The 24285-nt window shown below is 36.9% G+C and overlaps 2 pseudogenes; both read right to left on the bottom strand.

Annotated features, from left to right (window-relative positions):
- Positions 1–11576: 11576 nt before the first annotated feature.
- Positions 11577–12460, bottom strand: LOC149148397 (putative protein phosphatase 2C 47 pseudogene; annotated as a pseudogene).
- Positions 12461–14654: 2194 nt separating this feature from the next.
- Positions 14655–15386, bottom strand: LOC149148396 (putative protein phosphatase 2C 27 pseudogene; annotated as a pseudogene).
- Positions 15387–24285: the final 8899 nt, after the last annotated feature.

The raw sequence follows: 24285 nt of genomic DNA, 5'->3' as shown, positions 1-24285 counted from the left end.
CTTTCCTTCCATTGGCATATTTGTGAAGGAATTTAGTGTTTCCATCCCTAGCTTGTAACCAAATTTCTCTGCTTCTGAGTCTCCATGTTTCTTCCCGATCCAGCAGAATCTTGGATTTCTGGGCTTCCAAGTCCACAAGGTGTACTTTTTCTTCGATAGAGGTGTACCCTCTGTCCCGATCATCCATTAGTGAGGCTTGCTTATTTTCAAGGTCACCAAGGGTATGTTCCTCCCTAGACCTTTTCCTCTTGGCCAAATTAGTGGATAATCTCTTGAGATTGACTAGGTTGCGACAGAAACCACCGACCTTGCTCTGATCATTTGGTAGGGGATGGGCTTTCCAATAATCCCTAACAAACTTGAGATATTCAGGGTCCTTTAACCAAGTCAAGTTAAACTTGAAAGTATCCCTAGGTTTATTGAAGGATCCTACCACATCCAGATAAATGGGAGAATGATCTGAGATCCCTCTAGTGCCCACCCACTGTCTATAATTAGTGAGGGAAATGAACAGGTCTTCATGAATGAGAAACCTTTCTAGTCTCCGACCTAGAGTTGCTTCTCCAGTCCTACTGCTGTGCTAATTTTCATCTTCTTGTTCATAGGGACATCAATAAGACTGTGTTTCTCTAGAAGGAAACCTAGCTGATCTGAGAGTCGATCTAGTTATGAGTGGTGTCCACAAGAGATCTCATCCTATAATAGTGGAATGGTTTATCAAGGGGTTCTCTACGAACCTTTCCAAAAGGCTAGTCGACTGAGATTAGGTGCATAGATGTTCATAATATAGAAATTTCTTCCGAGTTTAGCTGAAAAAATATCCATACCAAGGAATCCATGACCTCCCCAACCAGAAGTGACCTTGATGGGTTAAGGGTTTGTCCTAAGTGCTAAACCTCCCAATCTCCCAGTAGCATCCAGAGCTTGGAATTTCCATCCTGGCTTGATAGATTGGAGGGTCCTAACAATTAGATCATATCTACCCAGTGTTTCTTGTAGAAAGATAATATCACAAGGCTCACTGCTCAAGAGTCTCTTGAGAGTTAATTTTTTAGAGGGGCTAGCTAAAGCCCTGTAATTGAAGGATAGCCACTTCATGGGGGAACATTTCCAAGGGTGTCCTATGATCTAATTACCCTTTCAATGGTGTTCTGTATACCTAGAGCTACATCAACCCGAACAATCTTGATGGATTTGAACATCTTGGAAGGCCTCCCCCGGGAGGTTTTGTGCTCGACTTGAGAGGGAGTGATGCCTAATCCTCTCAAATCATGAGCCTGGTGGTGGTAGCAGAGGTTGTATGGATAAGAACCTGAGGCATAAGGGGAGTAGGAATGTCTTGGAGCCCCTGTAATCTTGCAGCCGAAGGGGTGGTGGAAAAAATAGGTAGTGGGGGATCAAGTGCACAAATAATGAGGGAGGTAATCATACAAGATGTAGATGCAAATGATGCCAAAGGGAAATTAAAATGATTAACATTCAGTGCAAAGGAAAATGGATAGAAACTGTACCCGTTGTAGGAGAAGCCACCACATTAGACTAGGATCTAGTCATAGGAGGGGAAGTAGGTGGCATCTAGGAAGTACGAATGGCTGAGCAATGTCTCAAGCCACTTCTTTTGGAGTATCTGGACCTGTGGATTGATCATTCACAATCAAGTCTTCTGTTTGGAGATGCTTCATTCCCTTTGATGCAGGAGGAGCAGACGGTAAGAGAAGTGGGTAATCCTTGTAAAGATGTCCAACCTTATGGCAACACCAACACTTGAATGGAACACCTTCATAATCAAGATTTTGTCTACGCAACAAGTGCCTCCAACATAGGGCAATCTTCTCCTCCTGGCCTTCTCTTGTATCCAGATGTACCAGAATGTGAGCCATAGTCATATTCCCCGATGTTTCATAGGATTGGTCATGTTCCAAATAGGTGCCCAACACATTGCCAATGCACTTGAATACAACTGGATTCTAGTATTGCATAGGCAGCCCTGGTAAAAAAGACCATATTGGCCCAACTCATAGCTATTGCCTCTAAGGGTCAAATAATGGATCCAATCATTTCAGTAGTACTAGGGCTAATTTAATATGCCAGAACCTAGAAAGTATCTAGTCAGTATATTATTCCTCATGAAATCGAAGGGCGAACCAACCTCTCTCGAGCACTCGAATGGTGGGAAATTCTTTGAATAAGGTGCCCCAAATCTCTAAGGTCTAGAGAGGACGTCTCTCCACAGTATAATGCCACCCTCGAACACGTCCCACCAGAACCTTTTTGGCTATATCACCAACTTCCCCCATCGAGAGGTATTCCCCTAGTGAGAGGTCGATATCCTTGTCAATGGCCTTCAGACACCTCCCTTTCTTTACTTTGTCCAACCTACGAGTAGTCGGGTAATCCTGAAGGAGACCCCTGATGCCCTGGTTAACCATTTGCAGGTTGGAAGGGGTAGATTTAGGGTTTGGAATTGGCATGCTCAAGTAGCCAGACTAGATAGGGGTGCATGGTGTAGGGCCTCTAGGATTGAGGGTGCTTTTGCACTGAGCAGGAAAAGGGTGGGTAGTAGCTCCAAGTGGAGGGATGCCCGAGGAGGAAGGATAACAAGGTGGGGTGGAGATGTGAGGTAGATGGGCTAGTGGTGTGTCAAATGTAGGGGATGGTTGCAGGCAGGTTCTGAGAAGATTCAAGGTAGTCAGGAAGAGCGGAGGACAGTCCAATCCAGAGGCATCTTTGAGGTTGACAGAGGGTGGTGGATGGGTCACAAATGGCCCAAGTCGATCTAGTGCAGCGCGAGGTGCAAACAGAGGTCATAGGGATGAGACGAAGGAGATGGAACCCGACATGCCATGCTGGTGAGTCCAAATAACCTCATGGGGATTGGGATCCTCAAAATAATCAACCTCGTCCAGTTCCATAGCTAGCGAACAGGGAGCCGGTCCATGGAAGTTACGGTCTACGCAGAAAGTGGGAACATCCCAATAAAGGACTTCCTCGAAACTCGCAGGAGGGAGGTAGGCAGAATGGAGTCAGGCAAGGCATGGAGTTTAGCCCTGACTGTCAAGTGCATTGCAGCATCGCCGTAGGAACTCCATGTGTGCCGACCATCAGAGCTCCACTAGGGTTTCCATTTTTATTTTATTTTTCTATTATATTAATAGTATTCTTAATAATAATATTTTTCATTTTCAAAAATAGTATTATTATTAATACTGTGAATTAATTAGCAACATTTCACATTGGTTAATGATATGGTTTTTTTATTTCGGTTATTAATTTTTATTACTAATATTTCATTATTAATTTCATTATTTATATTATCATATTTTTCTATGATAAATAATGGTATATATTAAGGTTATTAATTTTTATTAATATGTTTTATTTAATTTCATGCTTTGTTTTATTAAATTTTGTTCAAATAATTTTTATAATATTTGCTTATATGTACTATTATTAATTTCAAAAATTATTTGAAGTTGTTATTTTTTTTTTTCCAAAGAAAAAAAACGGTAACCTTTTATTTATAAAATGAAAAGTTACACTAGCAGATGCATTTAAGCATTTCCATAAGCAGCCCATATGGGCTCAAGTGCCTTTGCACCCCACGCAACATTAGAAGACTAACGTGCATAAAAAAGAATAAGAAATGAGAAGAGAGGAGAAAGAAGAAAGAGGCAAAAAACTGAGATCCAGCAGTGAGTAAAAACTCACACTTCAAGTTTTTCTCCCCTTTTTCTTTTCGACCTTGCGCCACTCTCCTTGAGTTGGCTCGATCGAAGCTATGGCTAACTGTGTTTCTGCTTTCTGAGGGGTTGTTTCCTTGTCTGAGTCTGAAGTATCTGAGAGGTGTTGCCGTTTGATCCCTCCCATACTTTGATCCTTGCTTGTCTTCTCTGCCTGGTTTTGATGGAGCTTTGTGATCATGTTTTCTGTTGTATTTTCCTTCTGTGTCTCCATTTCTTGGGGTACCTTTGCATTCTCTGCATGGGTGTCATCCTCTTCTGCTTCTGATTCTTCATCATCTAAGTCAGGGGGGGGAAATTGCCATCCTTTCCTCTGCTTCCCTTTCTGCTTCTTTTTATTGTTTGCTTTTTTTTCTTCTGGGCATGTGCTTTGCAGGTGTCCTGTCTGCCTGCAAAGCCTGCATCTGAAAGCAGTATTTTCATAGTCTAGTGCTTGCAGCCATTTTTGTTGTTTATAGATCAGCTTTACGCTGTCTGGCAGCCCTTTGCTTAGATCTGCTTCCACACAAATGCGGGCAAAAGTGTAAATCCTTTTATCAGTCCTCTCTAGATCTGTTTTGATGTATTTCCCTATGCTGTTCCCAATTCCTTCCAAGACTTGTTCACTCCAAAAGTGAAGGGGAAGGTTGTATAGACGGACCCAAACCGGTACTTTGGATATAGTCATGTTGTTTGGATCGAACTCTGGGAACCATGGGGTCATGAACAGCCCCGATGTTCCCCAGAACCAAGGCCCATCTCTGATGATTTTTTCTCTGAATTCCGAAGAGGCGAATCTAACTATAAAAAAACCCTTGGAACATAAATGTATATCACATTCCATGGTCCAAGAGGTGAAGATCCAATGGAATAGATCCATTGGTTTCGGCCAGAAACTGTTAAAACGGCAGATTAGGGCCTGCGTTTCATAGGACTTTACGAAAACATCAAGTCCTGTAGAGTCAAAATTTAGGGCTGGGGTTTGACCTAACTGATCTACGATGTATGGCCTAGGAGTATACCTGCCTTGATCTGGAGAGGACCCTGTGTCTTTGTTACCCTGAAGAATGTTTTTGTAGGAGGATCCTCCTTTGGGTTGCTGCTGAGACGCTGGTTTTTTCCCCTTGTCCCCTCCTGAGGAGTTTTTGTCTCCCCCTGCACTGCTTGACTGGCCCTGAGGAGGGGCTCCACCTCTCAGTCTAAGGTTCAAAAGAATGGTTTCCCCTGGGCTAATCCCATAGCTTCCCATGGTTCTGTTGTCTTGGAGAGACCATCTGCCATTGACTAAGTGTTGGATATGGCTAGGGTATCCAGTCAATGTACAGATTTTCTGCTTCAGCTGCAACACAGTATTTTCTGCATGTACCCAAACTAAAGAAGATTGCGTCTCTGGGGTTTTAATGAAGATCTGAAAGGGAGTTACCTGATGTCTACAATTTTGCTGAGTTCCTGCTTTGCCTAAGACGGTGAAGTTGTTGGTTGCCTTGTGGTCTAGCTGTCGGCGATCTTCCTGATCTGAGCTTCTAATGCGGCATTCTACCCTTTGCCTGTCGCGATCTGCCGACTCTCTGTTGGATCGATGTATAAAACCACCTACCAACTGCCTGAGCTCCTGGAGGTCTTGCTTCTTGTTCATATTTGAGAGATTCGTCCTGGTTCTACAGGGATTGGGCCATGCAAATGTGTGCATAGGAGGATCTGCTCCATGCAACCCTATGACATTGCATGCATGTCCTGAGTTGGCAGATCCAGTATTTTTCAGGCTGCTGTCTGACCAATTTCCGCCCCCAAATCGAGATCTGAACCCAAAAACGAAAACCAGCTGCAGATCTCTGATCTCGGACGGTATTGTTGTCTTCTCCTTCAGATCGGCCCTAGATTTATTTGGCCCATCATGCATAGGGTGATATGGGCGAAGGGTAAACACTGTACCCACGACTTCCGGCATCTTCCAGGTAATGGCCCGCATAATCAAGGCTGCTTCTGGGGTTTGAGGAGGGTCGTAACACTCCCACGCTACGTTCTTGCTTTCGATCCTGTGGGGGACTGCGTCCTTCCCCTCCACACCGCCTCCGACGATCGCCATGCCTAGGGTTCCATTCCTTGCGCAGGTCGCAAGTTCAACGATGGCCATCTCTTCTCCTGGCGTTTTTTCCTCTATCTCCCCTTGAGATGCAAACCTTACCCAATATGATTTTTGTATTATTTAAATCATATTTATTATTCTATTTGAAGTTGTTATTATTATTGATATTATTAATATTAATATTAATATTAATATTATTAATATTAATATTAATATTAATTATTATATCATATGCTATTTGCTTTTATCAACAACATTTATATTAATATAAATGTAGTGGTGTTAATTTATTTTATTTTAAAAAGAACATGTAGGAACTTCATTGCATCAAATACAAAATACATCTCTATTATATTAATTTGTTGAACGCACTTCACAAAAAAATAATAAATTATTATAAAAGATTCAAAATATAAATTGAACTCATTATAATTACTCCACTACTTTTTAGTTAGTGAATATTTTATTTTGTTTTAAAAATAACATGCATGAAATTCATGGCATCAAATACAAAACACATTTCTATCATTCTAATTTGTAAAATTCACCTCTCAAAAAAAATAATAAATTACTATAAAAGATTGAAAATATAAATTCAACTAATTATAATCACTATTTTAATCTAAATTCATGGCATCAAATACAAAACACATTTCTATCATTCTAATTTGTAAAATTCACCTCTCAAAAAAATAATAAATTACTATAAAAGATTGAAAATATAAATTCAACTAATTATAATCACTATTTTAACTTACTTATTTTAGATTCATGACATCAAGTAATGTGGACATAGTTTATAGAGGGAGAAGAATTAAATCTAAATATAAATTATAATTAATATTTTTTTATAATAATTTGATTTTTTTAAAATAGTTTTCTTTTTTATTTAATATCTTTATTAATTATATATATATAGATATATAATAATGAAAATTATTATAAATAGCTTACAATATATTAATAAAATATTATGATGATGGTTAATCTCCACTTAGACCAAACTTTGGTCTATCGGACCTAAAGAAATGAATTATTTAGTTTGATTTAAGATTTTATTCCCATGCTCAAAAAGCTTGGAGAGGAGCCTCTCAATCTCACTATAATTATGACATCGTAAAAGGCTAGTAAGGTCAGAATTGCAACAAAGATTATGAAACTAAGATCTAATGTGGTTGTATGCAGGGCACTATAAGAGGAAATGATTTTCATCCTCGATGTTCATATTCTCACAGAGATGGAAGATCCTTTCCATCCATGGTGTTTTAGGAACTCCCCAATGACCCGTTTCAATATGGATCTCATGAGAGTTCGTTCTAATCTTGGCTATATTAATCTTCTTCTTCGAGCTAGTTAAAACATAGAGATACTTTTGATCTTCTAGGGTGTGGTTGATGACCTTATTATAATATCTTAATTTTTTTTAGCTGTTAAATCTTTTTCACACCACAATTTTTCTTTGAACTTAAAAGTAACAGTATTTTTAATGTTATTAGTGTTTTGTAAAGCAACATTCTCGTCGATCTCCTAATGGTTTAACCAGGCCCTAGTGTCTTTATACCAACCTCATTTGAGCCTTACATGGTTTTGGATGGAATTTACAGCGAGTTTAGGAAGTCTATGGTCTTCTGTGTTATTGAGTTTGTGCTTGTACAACAGAAGCATAGTCATAGTTAACTCTCGAGCAGGGAAAGACCCACTTCTATAAGGATAATAGGATAGGGTGTATTGTTTTTAATTTTGAGGTTATTCGTTATAAAATGCTTCTAGAGTTTCTTAATCTTTCTCCATGATTCTATAGAAATGCTGCAACTCCAAACTTCACATCCATATAAGATAATAGGAGTGACTAAAGTTTCAAAGAGGAAGTTCTTTCTACCACACATTATGAGGTTTGTCATTTTACAATTATTTTCAAGACCAAAATAAGATTTCCACCCCCCATTAATCCTTTTCTCAATGCTATAGTTCCAATTGAGCTTGTGATGAATATGAATTCCTAGGTACTTGTAATAAGACACTTCCTCCAAGTTACTATTGTCATACATAAAATTAGTGTAAGTGCCCTTCTTGGAATTGATAATCATAACTTTTGGTTTCTTATTGTTAACAGTCATACCCATGGTAGAGCAGAAATCCTTAAGAAGTCTAAGTTTCTTATCAAGATGAGATGTGTACCTTGCGAGAAGAACAATATTGTTAGCATAGAGAACAAGGATGATGACTATCCCAGCTAAGATCGTGCCATCACAACTTGCTTCCTCTAAAAAACCTTCTAGCCTGTCAATGTAAATGCAAAATAGGGTAGGGGAGAGAGGGAAACCTTGTTTAGCTCCATATTACAGTTAATATCTTTCAACCATCCCTCATTTCTCCTTAACTTGGAAATTACATTCTCGTATAACCTTATATTGGCAGCTCTCAACTCAAAAGGAACCTTTAGCTCTTCTAATATATTCCATAGGTTGTTTCTAAGAACCGTACTGAAAGCCTTTCTAAAGTCCACAAATCAACAAAAGATATTGGATTTATCATTATGACATTCCTCCATAATGATCCTAAGCGTAAGGAAGTGGTCCATTGTTAGCATGCTTACCTTCACTTTCAAGCCATATGCTCAACTTATTTTCCAAAATAATACCATATAACTTGGTTAAGAGAGGGTTGATCATAATTGTCCGATAATTAGAGGGGTTATTTGTATCCCCACTTTTAAAAATAGGTATAATGAGGCTCTGAGTCCACAGTTTAGGGAACCCTTGCTTGACTGCTTGACTGAAAGCACTGTGGATGTGGGGGATGAGGACAAGACCTCCAATACCTTCAATGTCCTTAGCTTTCCCATTTGCGAGGCATTTAACCACAAAATCAATGTCTTTTAAAGAGAAAACTTCCTTCGTTGTGAGCATGGTTTCAAAGTTATCCATGACATTTGGAGATTCATAAATATTTTTAAGATAGGAATTCTAGTTGTGTAAAGCAATTTTATTATTATCTTTAGTTTTCCTAGTTAGAATCTGCCTCCAGAATTTCTTAGGAGTTACCTCAGAGAGGTGTAAGAGATTCTCTTGTCTTTTACGAATAAACTTCCTTTCTTTCCTTTTAGTTAGGGCTTTGTATATTTTTATCTTGCCAAATTTAAAAGATTGGTCAACAGCTTCCTTAATTTCTCTCCTTGCACATTTACAATCTTTGTCATACCATGGGTTGTTTTTCTATTTCTTTCATTACTTGAAACTTCAATTGAGAACTTGTTAACAGAATATGAGAGGGTTGTAGTAAAATAATGATAGAGGTATTCTATGTTGTTTATACTAGATAAAGGAAGCAAAGTAGTTTTTAATTCATTTAAAAAGAGATTGTTGTTATTTCTATCAAAAATTAAGTTCTTTTGGCTATAAGGATTATCTTCTATGGGATCTCTATGCATAACAAAATTGAGAGTTATAAGTAAAGGCCTATGATCAAAGTTAGGCTCGCGGTCATTTAAGATGTCAAAAATTATTTTTTCGTTGTATAAAGGGAGATCAGAAATAACATAGTCTGCCAAGCTACTACCAAGCCCATGGATGTAGGTTATCTGTCTAGAATTGGGTCACTTCTTTAGATTGTTGCAAATTATGGAATCCTGAGCACTACAGAGCTTGACTAGTTTCGACCCAAAAAAATTCTCCTCGAGATCTTGAGAGCTCCTTTTGTACTGGCTAGCGAGAGTAAGGTCCTCGCCTAACCAAAGAGAATTAGGGTTGGAATGGTTGCTTAGAAGAATAGCTTGGTTTCTTGAAGTTCAAGCATTAAAGTCACCCATTAAAAGGATATTACCTTCATACCTTACACTAGAAAGATAAATATTGCTATTAAAATAATAATATTTTATTTTTTAAATTAATTTTTGAATTCAAAGATAAATTTAAAGTAAATTATTTCATTGGAATTACACTTAAACACTTGCATACAAATGTTATGTAAATTTTGGGTGTGTGTGACTGTCTCTCTTCTTCCTTCTCTTCTCTATCACCCCACCCTCACTCTATATCTCCCTTCTTCCCCCTCTCTCACACCACCCTCTATATCTATACCTCCATCAATCTCTCCTTCTTTGTCTCTCTATGTAATCCCCAAAAACACACAAAAATAATATTTTTAAGAAACTCCCCAAAATTTATATATAATAAATGAAGAAATCCCCATGATATATAGGAAAATATATAAGCAATTTTATCAATAATATAATATGCATATATAGCCTTTAGGTGAATATTTCAGTAAATTATAAAAAATTATACAGTCATCAAAATCTTTAACTAAATTATATAATGTTGGAAGCTCTTGGGAAATCCTTTTCTAATGTAAAAACTATATATAATAAATATGGATAAAAAATGAAGAAATCCCCATAATACATAGGAAAATATATAAGCAATTTTATCAATAATATAATATGTATATATAGCTTTTCGGTGAATATTATTTGAGCAAATTATAAAAAATTATACAGTCATCAAAATATTTAGCTAAAGTATATAATGTTGTAAGCTCTTGAAAAATCCTTTTCTAATGTAAAGACCATATATAATAATATGGATAAAAAGGCTAAATTGTAATGTGCTCATTTTCCATGTTTAGGTAACGAAACATCATATCAATTAGAACGCAAAAGCTCAAAATATTATTCTCTATCAACCCTACATAATAATATGGATAAAAAGACTAAATTATAATGTGCTCATTTTCCATATTTAGGTAACGAAACATCATATCAATTAGAGCACAAGAGCTCAACATATTATTTTCTATCATAGATTGGACTATGATGGAAGCACACAAGCTTTACCTATGTATATGCCACTAGAATAAGTACAATATGTTTATATGGTTCATACTCTACCCACTTCAACTTAAAAATTAGCATTACCAATTAATTAATTTTAATTTATATTATTAAGTATTTAAATTTTTTATAATAATATATATATATAATTTTATGATAATTCATGATGATGATGATGATGATGATGATGATGATGATGATGATGATGATGATGATGATGATGATGATGATGATGATGATGATGATGATGATGATGATGATGATGATGATGATGATGATGATGATGATGATGATGATGATGATGATGATGATGATGATGATGATGATGATGATGATGATGATGATGATGATGATGATGATGATGATGACGACGACGACGACGACGACGACGACGACGACGACCAAACATTGGTCTGATACTAAAGATTTTATTCCTATGCTCAAAAAGCTTGGAGAGAAGCCTTCCGAGATCACTATAATTTTGACATTGGAAAAGGCTAGGAAGGTCAGTATTGTAACAAAGATTGTGAAACTGAGATCTAATGTGGTTGTACGCAGGGCACTCATAATAGATTGTTGAACTTTGTAGTTAAACTAAAACACTAATAATGTTTTATCATGTATAATAACATTATTATAATAAATTTTGAATTTTGTAATTAAATAATAATAATATGGTTGTATATACAACATTTAAATAATGTTGATTTATGGTAAGAATTGGACACGTGTAAAAAGAATTATTTTAAATAACATTTATTGAAATAATGTAAAATGAATGATATAAAATTAAAGCCTCTCAATATCAATTTCAATTTTAGAACTAATGTGATGCACATACAAATTTAGCGTGTTAAGACTAATGCTACTAAAATGGATTCCTTGTTAGAAGCATAAAATGGGCGGCATAGACAACGGCGATGGTATCATAAGTGAGAAGTTAGAAGTCAAGTGAAGGTCGCGATGGTCGGGCTAAAAAGCAGACGACGACGACGGCGTGATTGCCACCAGAATCCCTACGGAGAGCCTCGGTGACCAACACTCTGGAGCAACATTGGGGACTGTTGCTTGACATTAGCTCTCTCCTAGCGATGGCTACGGTTGAATTGCTGCTCATCACTTCCAAAGACCGTTGCAGGCAATGACAAGGAATTCATCCTCTTCGCTAAGTTCCACCTGCTACACATCTAGGCCCGCACATAAAGGACTGCGAGCCTTCACGTACAAGTCCTCTAGTGTTGTGGAGATTGCCAGCATCCTGTTGAGATACCCGTCGTGAGTCACAAAACCCCCTTGGGACTTGATCTGCAGTGTCTCAGTGCTCGTGGTGGGCTTGTGATCAGTGGACATTTCAATAACTATGTTGCCCCTTTTCGCCAAAACCGCCCGATAATTGCCAGCATTGGTCACCACAAGTGACTTTCCCGACACCATGGCCACAAGCGCAGTTGTGCCGGAACTGATGTGGGCCTCCACTAGGGCATCGTCGACCTTGAGGAAAGCATTTTTGAGGGCCTTATCAACTCCTACTCCTACTCCTACTCCTCCGTCCCAAAAATCCACGTCGCCCTTGTGGAGTATCAAATTGAGGAGGTTTTCGTTAATAAATGTAGCTGCATCCCCACCACAATGGCCGTCGAACACTCCATAGAACGCCAGCGACTCGAAACCTGCTACCTTGTCCATGCGAATGTGCTCGTCTTCCATCTGTGCTTAGGTGGGCCCTATGTCTGCCCAGCTACTAGAGCACAACACCAGAATATAATCCTTCAATTCTTCAATTTTCTCACCCTGTTGATCTACTCTAGTGCTACCTCCTCCCATTTCTTCTTCATCTTTTGCATTGACAAATTAGATTTGATTTCTCCTTCTCAATCTCTCCTCGTGGCAGGTATTTCTATTATATTTCAATGAAATTTCAAACCTTGGAGATACAAAATTACATAGATACAATAGATTCAATATCGAACTCCTACAAAGCAAAAAACGTTGTGTAGTCTTCTTAAAAATTTGCATAAGTTTTGCTTGAAAAATTAATTTGAAGTGATTAAAAGGGCATAGTGAAGAAAATTATCATTAGTTGATGCCCTGAAAAAATAAAATGGAAACACCTAATAAGGAACCCAAAAGCTGTAATATGACACATGAAGAAGAGGAAGAAACGAAACATGATATATCAAAATTACGAGACCAATACAAACATAAATATAAAAGGATTCAAAACAATGAGAGAAAAAAACACAAACAACTACAATTCAAGAAACCAAACAACAATTTCTCTAAAATATTCAATTTGCTTAAAAAAGAATTCATAAACAGTAAACTATATTGAAGATAAATACCCTGAAAATGATATTGACTTTAACCGCTCCTCCTCTTTCGTTGTAAGTGTAACATATGCACTATCTTACGTTTTTGCATAACATGCATACACGGGTTTATCGTTAACAAAAGGAAGATGGGAAAGGTTTCCCACAAGAATGATGGACCTAGCACCAAAAGAACAGTCCTTATTTTCGAGAAAGGCTTCTTGCAAACGATAATCTATTTGTATGAATAGCCTTGGACCTTTAAATCTCATCTCATCAATCAATATATATCGAACATGTCTCATTTCCTCTTGGAACACTGCAAAAGCCTGCGTACACAATGGCTTCATATCTTTTATAGGAATTTTTAAATAAGAATATATTGTTTTCCCATGTAGGTTAAGAGCAACAATACTAGCTGGAGCAAGCAATAACAATGGACCTTTTCCATTCATTGTTGCACTAAAAATATGTTTTTACAAAACACATTTCTTTCATATTTATTTGTAAAATGCATTGTCAAAAGAAAAATTATTATAAAAGATCGAAAATATAAATTCAACTAATTATAATTACTATTTTAAATTAATTATTTTGGATTCAGGACATCAAGTAATGTGGACCTAGTTTATAGATGGAGAATAGTAAACCAAAATATCAATTATAATTAATTACTTTTTATAATAATTTGATTCTTTTAAAATATTTTTCTTTGTTATTTAATATCTTCATTAAATATACCCCATATAATAATGAAAAGATATTATAAACAACTTCAAAGATATTAATAAAATAATATACAGATATATATAGTATTATATATGTGGATGGCATTAAAATAATAATATTTTATTTTTGGGTTTGTATGTGCCTATCTCTCTTCTTCCCCCTCTCTCACACCACCCTCTATATCTATACCTCCATCAATCTCTCCTTCTTTGTCTCTCTACCTAATCCCGGAGACACATAAAGTGAATCTTTTTAAAAAAATCCCCAAAATATATGTATAATAAATGAAGAAAATCCATGATATATAGGAAAATGTATAAACTATTTTATCAATAATATACTATGTATATATAGCCTTTTGGTGAATATTTCCGTAAATTATAAAAAATTATAAAATCATCAAAATATTTAACTAAATTATATAATGTTGTAAGCTCTTGGAAAATCATTTACTAACATAAAAACCATATATAATAAGAACTCAAAATATTACATCATAAAAACCATATATAATAAGAACTCAAAATATTACATCATATCAATTAGAGGGCAAGAACTCAAAATATTATTTGCTATCATAGGTTGGACTATGATGGAAGCACACAAGCTCTACATAGATACATGCCCCTAGAATAAGTACAATATGTTTATATTGTTCATAGTCTTATAATAGTTTTTTGAATTTTGTAATTAGATAATAATAATAGAATAAGTACAATATGTTTATATTGTTCATAGTCTTATAATAGTTTTTTGAATTTTGTAATTAGATAATAATAATAATACGGTTGTATATACAATGAATGATATAAAATTAGAATCTCTCAATCTCAATTTCAATTCCAATTTCAGAACTAATGTGATACACACAAATTTCGCGTTGCGTTCGCGTGTTAAGACTAATGCTGCTCAGATGGATTCCTGGTTAAAAGCATCGAAAGGGCGGCACAGACAACAGCGATGGTATCATAACGGAGAAGTCAGAAGTCAGGCGTAGGTCGCGGTGGTCTGGCTGAAAAGCAGACGACGACGACAGTGAGATTGTCACCGGCATCCCTGCTGAGAGCCTCGGTGACCAAGACTCTGGAGCAACGTTCGGATCGTTGCTTGACATCAGCTCTCTCCTGGCGATGGCTACGGCTGACTCGCTGCTCATCACATCCCAAAGACCGTCGCAGGCAATGACGAGGAATTCATCTTCTTCGCTCAGTTCCATCTGCTGCACATCTGGGTCCGCGCACAGAGGACTGCGGGCCTTCACGTATATGTCCCCGAGTGCCCTGGAGACCGCCAGCATCCTGTTGAGATACCCGTCGTGAGTCACAAAACCCCCTTGGGACTCGATCCGCGATCTCTCGGCGCTCGTGGTGGGCTTGTGATTAGTGGACATTTCAACAGCTATGCCGACCCTTTTCCCCAAAACTGCCCGACAATAGCCAGCATTGGCCACCACAAGCGACTTTCCCGACACCATGGCCACAAGCGCGGTCGTCCCGGAAATGATGTGGGCATCCGCCAGGGCATCGTCGGCCTTGAGGAAAGCATTTTTGAGGGCGTTCTCAACTCCTAATCCTACTCCTCTGTCAGCCCAGCTACCGGAGCCCTATGTCAGCCCAGCTACCGGAGCGCAACACCGGAATATAATCATCCTTCAATTCTTCAAGTTTTTCACCCTCCTGCTGCTCCATCTTTTCATCACTACCTCCTCCCATTTCTTCTTCCTCGTCTGCGTTTACAAATTAGATTTGCTTTCTCCTCCTCAACCTCTCCTCTCCTCGTGGCAGGTATTTGTATTCTGTTTCGATCCACTTGGCATAGTAGAGACACCCTCGCTCTCTATTTTCTTTTTTATACCTAATTCGCCTGCACACACGCCTCCTTTGGTGCACCCTTTCGGATGACGCCTCGCCTTAAACATAATCAGAGAGTTGTTAAGTGAAGGAAAATAAATAATCACGTCGCTCACCAACAGTATTTTCAACCTCGCCCATGGACTCCACTCCCTAATTTCCAACAGTATTTTCAATATCTTTCTGAGATTGATAAAACGGTAGACATTTCATATAACTGATTTTGAATAAATGGGAAAACTTTTGTTTGCATCAGCAAGTAGCTAGCTCTTCTCCGTCTTTAGAAAATTAAAAATTGCTTACCAATTAAATTAATTTCAATATATAAAGAAAACCAAATATATATAGATATATATAATCATTATCCCGCCACACCACAACCCACCTTACCCCTTACCTCAAGCAGCTCTTTCTCATGTTTTTTTCCCTCTACACTAGTGCCCACTTTACCTCAACCTTAAGTCTGGTCTAATGAAGCCTCTATTTATTATCTTCTCAAAGTATGAAAATATGAAATTCTTGTACTCCTAATAGCCCATGGTGGGCATGGATAATATTCATATTCATCACCTCCAAATTGCCCGTGGTGGGCATGGATAATATTCATATTCATCACCTTTCCACTGTTATTCTAAAGAATCTATATCTAGGATTAAAGAGATAAATGCCATCCTTCTTTTATTCTACTCTTGTTAGCTTGCTTGTATTTTTTAAAGTCCTCAAGCGAAGCCAATATATCCCATCTCTTTTCGTGTGAGAAGCTACAAAATCACCGAAGATGATATGCCGGAAAAACCCCATGTGAAGACTCCATTCGAATGGGAATGTGTTACCATGTTTTCCCAACAAGCCACATATAACACTTGTCACACCTACTAGACCAAGGTAGGGAATGGGAATGTGTTACCATGTTTTCCCAACAAGCCACATATAACACTTGTCACACCTACTAGACCAAGGTAGTTTTTTGTATTTTTATTGCCTTCTTTAACCATTAAACATATTCAATGACCATAGTCAAGAGAACTAATTGTAAAAAGTTTAAATAAATTAATTCTCACACGCACCCCAATACTCATACCACACATCCCACATATCCATACACAATCTAAGTATTGGATGGTGATCAATACTTAAAGTGGAATGTATTGTATAACTTATGTGGCGGGTTTGATCTTGTCATTCCATAGTTCTTATGAATATTTTCCTCTTGGCTAATATATGAGACTTACGCTCAAATACATCGATCTTTTCAAGAATTTTTATTTCACTCATTGCTATGAATTATTACACTATGCCTATGCTATATGTTTATTAATAGGAGTCGAGAACCTTATCAAGGATGTCACCTCCGTGACATCCCATTCAATGGGATTGAAGGTTTAGGTGGATATCACTCTTCCATTGATTTGGCTATGATTAAAACTCTTGGTGCTCAATTTAGTGGACGAGTTAGGGTAACACATTTTCCCTAGCCTCTCCCTCCATCTCTATCATTTATGACGAGGTCTCTATGAGAAAAATTGTGCAACCCCAGATGAACCCTCCTCTAGTTTTCTATGGCAAGTTAATACTATAGGTATGGACTTTTCTTTCCATAGCCCACCTTTTCCGCAACCTTTCCTCTATCTTGGTTAACTTGGCATTTTTGTTTTTTTATTTCTCGATCTAGGGTTTCCAATGCTTTTCTATGACATATGATGGCTCGTGTCTGATTTTTTTAATCCAAGAGTCCTTAAGGTATTACCTTTGTGGCTACCTTATGCTTGAATTTTTACCTTCCTCCTTTGTTTATGGAAGTGGCATCTCAATGTGTTCATGTTCACATGTTGGGGCATGCCTCCGCTCACTGCGCACAATGGGTTTCAGGTAAATTTCTTCTATTATAAGAGTTCTATTTCATTTCATAAGCCTTTTCCAAGGTTACATTTGGTCTCACAACAATATAATCTTCGACTCAAACCCTCGATCAATAATGGCTACATTAATTGCAAGATAATGTGTTGAAATAGAGGGATATCATGCATTTTATAGTTGGTTGTTTCTATGAAATTCTTTACGAGTTTTATTTCCTCGAGTTAGTTTCCTTATTGTTTCGTTGTTGTACCCTAATAGTATTTCTCACAAACTACCCACAACTACTTACCACACTACTCTCCTACATTTTATTTGTACACACTCTACTTCAATACATAATGTGAATCCTTATAGTATCTGTTATTTCCTTATTGAATATCCCCTTTATGAATGGAAAATGTCCTACCAATGGAGAACATGTTCTCTATATCTATTGACCAAGCTCTCAAAACCGATATGAGGTCCTGATGATCCATGTTTTTTCACTATATACCCCATTGTCTCGTGATCCCTATATTCCTAAAATAAGGAACTTAGACCACACCAACACAAACATTTTATGCACTATATATATATATATATATATATATATATATATATATATTCCTTTTCTTTCTCTTTTTGCACGTAGTATTGTTCATTAACTTAAATCATCTTTAACTACAATGTTGTTCAATAGCACACATAATATTTCAATAAACAACATTTCTCAAACAACTTATTAACAAAGGACATGGTGTCATCCTTACCATTCAAATTAAAAGAAACATATTGAACCTTTTTACAGCAACTAAAAAGTAATTTTACTTAGATAAGATATAATTATCTTAATATTTTGGCAATTTGGGTAATTCATTCCTAGAAAGGACCTCTCCACCCATCCTTTTGAGTATGGAAATTATGTCTAGTACTCTCCCTAGTCCTTTTTTATTTGCAAAATTCATTAGTAGAGAGTGTTTTATACTCTCGTTCTTCTGGCACCAAGGCCACAATCCACTCTAAGTTTCCCTTCAAACTATAAGCTCTAGTTCAAGGCTTCCATTGTCGCATAGTCTAGCTCAGGAATACCCTCAATGGCATCCTTCCAAACTTTCCAGGTTGTCCTTTGATCAATTTATCTCTTCCTCTCCCTCTTCGTCGAGCAGCCTACTGGATACCATTTCTTTTATTTTTAGAGAAAAGGAGCATTTGTCTATAAATTTTTGACAAAATAAAGTTATCATTTGAGGTCTCTTTCTATGAATTCCATGATTACCAAATTTTCCTAAAAAAAAAATTAACTGAAAAACTTATATATATATAATGTTTCACTAGGATTTTAACTTAGCCCAGCATTTACCAAGATTTTCCAAATTGGAAACAAGTAAATTAAAATCCACAGTAACTAGGGTCTTACATATTCCCCCTCTTGGATGAAACACCATCCACATTGTTTATTATTTCACACGAAATAGGCCAGGGTACATCTCTCGCATGAAGCTTCATCCTCCCAAGTGGCCTATTCTCGGTTAAAGTGTCTCCACAATGCTTTAACCTAGGTAATAGCTCACTTCATATCATTATTTCTCTCCATTTGAGTATATGTAGGGGCACTACTAGAAATTCATTCTTCGCTTCAACCACTCCACAACCAAAAAATTATCATCGTCTATGCTATTCATTATCAATTTGGTTCAAATATATGGATAAAAAAAATATGTGAACATCTTTATAGTTAATAATATGTTTAGGGTCATACATATATTTATTTAATGATGATATTTGGAATACATTATGAAGTTGTATATGAATAGGCAACACAAGCTTCTAATCTACAGGTCCTATCTGTGCCAAGATTTGGAATAGACCATAATATTGGGGGGTATTTTTAGTCCCCTAATTTGCATCCTTTTTCGCCATTTTTCCCTTCCCAAATCATAACCATTTACCCCTGTTTTACTTATCTTATGCGTCGCCGTCTTGCACTAGTGCGAGAACGATGACACATTTTGCATTAACTTCATATTTTACATTTTTTAATTTAAATTAGCATTTATTAACCATTTATACGTGATTTTTTGCTTAGAATTACTTTTGTAACTTATCGTTACCTCCTGTGTTATTTAATAGTTAAATGCTCACCTTGACCACTGATTTTAGTGCAGATTAGATCTCGCACCAGTGCCAATGCCACAAATCTTGGCAACAAATCCATATCTCTTTGATTGTTGCCTAATTTTGCACTGCCTTAGCCACAGACAACAAAACATATCTGAAGGCAGTTGAGTCCCAGTTATGACAACAAGTCAATCTGGAGTAGCTAAGATTGGACTTAGGAGGAACGAAGAACTGGATATAGCCACGACCTGTTCTGTTAAAATGCCTAATTGTGAAGGCCCAGAGCTTATTTTGCAATCAGTTATGTAATCTGGTGTAACGAAAGCTTATTTTGTAATCGGTTATGTAATTTGTTGTAACAAAAGCTTATTTTGTAATCGGCTATGTAACGAGTTAAACGATCCTTTTGGCCTTCGGCCAAGGATTTATATAAGGAGAAATGTAAATAGGACGAAATGATTAATGGTTGATAGAATTGTATAGAATAGAGAATAGAACCAGGAAGGCGGTAATAGGCCTGTCTTTTGTTATCGCCCAAATCTGGGCTAGATATGTAATCACGCATGTATTTGCTTTGATGATTTAATAAGAAGAGCTCCACCTTACATTTCATGAATTTTATTTTTTATGTTTAACAGTTGATGAATTGATTCAGTACTGAGTAGCATTTCCATTTGAAAGGGAAACATGCTAGTTGGCTAGGGCCCAGCCAACTCGGCATGTTCTCCCTCTTTTTTGATCTTGTAATTTATGTTTTTGAAATGCCAAGTGTGATTTAATTTACAACATTTGGATTTTTGTCTGAGTGAAAGCAGATATGCAATGTGAAGTAGTTAAATTCCCTTTTCTGCATCTGATTTTGAATTGGTTTTCCCTGCCTAGTTCGAGCAGGAGAAATTACCTACACCAGTGCATGTTTGTGTGCTATTCACTTTCTGCACAATTGGTTTCGTTTTCTCTTCCTGTTTTGAGCAGGAAAAATTACCTGCACCAGTGCACGTTGGTGTGCCATTCACTTTCTGCACATTTGGTTTGGTTTCCCCCTAGTCCGAGCAGGAGAACTGTTCCTGCACTAGTGCTAGATAGTGTGATGCAGTAAGCCTCTTTAGTTTACTTCTACTAGCTTTCTTACTTTCATTAACATTTCACAATAGGATAATTTGAAAATATTGTTTCTTTATTTCTGCAAACATTCATCTTTTTGATATGAAATTTGGTTTCATAACACTTGCAGTAATCAAGCATTTCTTTTAAGGATTAAAAGTTAAAGTGTAAGAAGCTCTGATCGGGTACAAGAACCAGTTTTTTGGTACTAGATCTGAGTTCTTTGGACTTGAGAAAGTTCAAGCCCTTGCATGAATAAAAACACTTTTAGTACAGACATTACTTTACACCTTCTGCATAAATTGCTATTCTTGCACTAGTGCAAGATTGATTCCTACGAGAAGAACATCTTTACATAAGCAGGTTTGAAGGGGCCCATCTGTTGAATATTGCTAAGGTATCTTTGTTAAAGAAGACACATTCTCACTAGTTAATCAATAGTCAACTAGAGTAATTGCCTTCTTTTATTTCTGAATCTCTTTTGCAAGTACATTTATTTTTGTTCCAGCCTTGGATTATTTTGATGGTTCGAGTTGCCTTTTTCCTCTATAGTTTGATTCTACAATTTTTCCTTTAAAGAATGTAGGAGTTGATATTAGAAATATTCATACCATCTTTGGCATTGCTTGTGCTTCGTCTCTAAGTTTACGAATCCCCCGGGTTGACAATTTAAGTGTTCAGGAGTTTACTTAAGTGTAATTCCAGCACTCAACATTTTGGCGCCATTTTTGGGGAGGCGATTTGATTTGGTAAGAATTTTCTTATTGTACAATAGAGGTAATTTTTTTCTTTCAGCATTGTTTGGGAAATATTTTTCTTTTGAAGGAATTTTACTGGTGTTAATTGATTTCTGACAACATTTTTTTATTAGAAATTACTTGTTGTTTTTCTTTATTTGAAATGAATGCTTAGGAAAGGTAAGGGTTCAAAGCCCACTAAGCGCCAAAAGAATTTTGAAAACAATTCTCATGTTGGGTCTCCTTTTGTAAGCAAGAAGCCCAATCAAACCCATCACGCAGGAACAATCCACCTAGACTCTGGTGACAACAACTTAGGTGTGGTTCATCATGTTGAGAGTAAGAAAGAGACAATGGCAGATCATGAAAATTATGTGGAAGGGTATGGTGAAAACCAGGACCAAGTAAGCGAAGAACAATCCACTTTTGTGTTTCCAATTGTGGATCCTGATACTGTGGTGTAGATGAAGAATATTCCACCATTAGCTCTCCCCCATTTCCATGAAAATTCATGAAGACCCTGACTCTTTTCTATTCGAGTTCGATATTTTGTGTAGAAGTTATGATTATTCAACTGATGCTCAGAAGTTAAGATTATTTCCTACTACCCTCAAGGACTCAACCTTGCGCTGGTTCATGGGGCTAAGAGGAAACTCTATAACCTCTTGGAAATAGATGAAGAAAGTGTTTTTGTCTAAATATCAGAAACATTGCAAAACTTAGGACATGCAGGATGAAATTTTTACGATCATACAGGATGATGATGAAACTCTTGAAGATTACTTGGAAAGATTTATGTATATTCTACAAAGGTCAAAACTTAAGCTTTATTCCAGCATTATCAGAACCTTGTTCTTAAGAAGACTTACTGATAATGCTAGAAATAATCTAAACCTACTAGGACAAGGTGACATCTCTCAGCAAACTTTTGATAAAAAAATTTAATTATGCAGGAAATTTTCAAGAAATCAGTATAGATCTGGTAGAGGAACTCGAAATAGAAATAGAAAAAATGAATCTACCGATGCTATGATTATCGGACTAGAAAATAAAATGGAAAACATGAAAATTGATATAATGAATGCTATTTCTAAATAGTTTGACTCTTTAAAATTTCAACAAAAACTTATAAACGAACAAGAGACACTATGTATTTTCTGTCCTAAATGTAGAGATAAGCATTTGCCTAAAGAGTGTCCTCTTAATTTAAAAGAAACTAATAAGTTTACTATTTGTGCAGAAGACCATATCACCAAAACATGTCCCTCCATACCAAGACTTAAAGTTGTATTCATAGGGGGACAACCTGAAGCTGAGTACTTGAATGTTATGGGACCAAGAAGAAATTGGCCTCAGGTAGGTGCAGGTATGGCTCCTGAATTTTCTCCACATTGTTTTGGTTATAATTCACATGCATATTCTTATCCTAACATTAATCAGTAGTGGCAGTATTGAAATCAATATTAGCATGGACAACCTTGTCAACCATGGCAGCAAGGTTGTAGAGGGCCAACTCATTCCCCATATTCCTACCAGCCACCTATGCAGTCATATACTCATACACAAAATTCAATGCCACAAATTTCGAGTCATTCTAATCCACCATTGGCTTTACCTCCACCATTTCGACCTCCTCAATTGCCTGCTCAATCCACGCCTAATCCTAACAATAACAAAGCAGCGCAAATGATTTATGTAAAAAACCCACCTTTATCATTTGAGGACGAGTCTATTCCAGTTGGGGTTCATGATATCCAGTTGAGATTGGGAAGGACTGTAACATCAGAAAATCAGAACCGACCCACAATGATTGTTGAAGAGAAAGGAGAAGAGGAAACTCCTAACCATTCTCTGAAAGCAGTCACCAAACAACCCTCACCCTCTGGATCCTTGCCACCTTCTTCCAACCAGCCTCCCTTCCCAGAGAAGCTAGGTATGGAAAGAAGTGTGCCTATTTCTAAGACTAGCTTGTCATTAGAGCTTCGAAATATTTTCATTAAGATACCTTTGCTTCAAGCCATCAAAGAGATCCCTATTTTCACTAAGATTATTAAGGAACTCTGTCTCAAGAAACTCGACAGCACAGTTAATGACAGGATGTGTATCTATGGAAAAATATATTGATCTTGGAAACCCTGTTGTCTCAGTTCAAATTGGTAATGCCCTTGTCTCTAATGTTCTTATAGACCTGGGGGCAACCATTAATGTCATGACTAAGAAAACCATGGATCAACTTCGGTTAACCCACCTTTTCCCTACTCCCACTGTGCTTGAATTAGCAAATAGATCTAAAATTAAGCCAGAAGGAGTATTGGATGATGTGATCATTTCATTAGATTCTTAGGAATATCCTGCTAATTTAATTGTGCTTCAGCCACAGAACCCAATAAGAGGACATCCTTTGATCTTGGGTTGACCATGGCTTGCTACCGCCGATGCATATATTGGATGTCATTCTAGTGATATGTATATTTCACATGGAGACTCTAAGGATAAAGTTACCTTATAACCCCCTGCCAGATCCATTCAGGACCTTCGAGATACTTTATGGTTGGATCAAGGTAATGACGACGAGACTCAAGCCATCTCCCTTATCCATCATTACGCTGGGTCTTCACAAGAACATGAAATTCAAGACTTCCTGAATAATCTAGACACTATGCCTAATTTTGAGCCATTGAGCCAAATTTTTAGCCTGTATTTTAAGATGATCATGATCCCCATTCTTCTGCGCCACTGCATTTGACCACTCCCTTGAGTACTCCCGAGCCTGATACTACTCTTGTTGAGATTAGCCCTGGTAAATCCTTGTATATTATTTCAAATTTCGACTCATCTCAGCAAGAGCAATTGTGCATTTGTTGCGAAACCATCTTAGTGCCTTTGCATGGGGTTATGAAGATATGAAGGGTATCCTTCCTGAAACTTGCACACATCATATCTGTATTCATGAAGGAGCCCGACCT

The sequence above is a fragment of the Pinus tabuliformis genome, chromosome 9 (genome assembly GCF_031772625.1).
Source record: "Pinus tabuliformis cultivar Carrire ecotype Pingquan chromosome 9, CPIR1, whole genome shotgun sequence".
Taxonomy (NCBI): Eukaryota; Viridiplantae; Streptophyta; class Pinopsida; order Pinales; family Pinaceae; genus Pinus; species Pinus tabuliformis.
The sequence above is the reverse complement of the archived record's forward strand: the minus strand, read 5'-3'. Positions and strand labels throughout refer to the sequence as shown.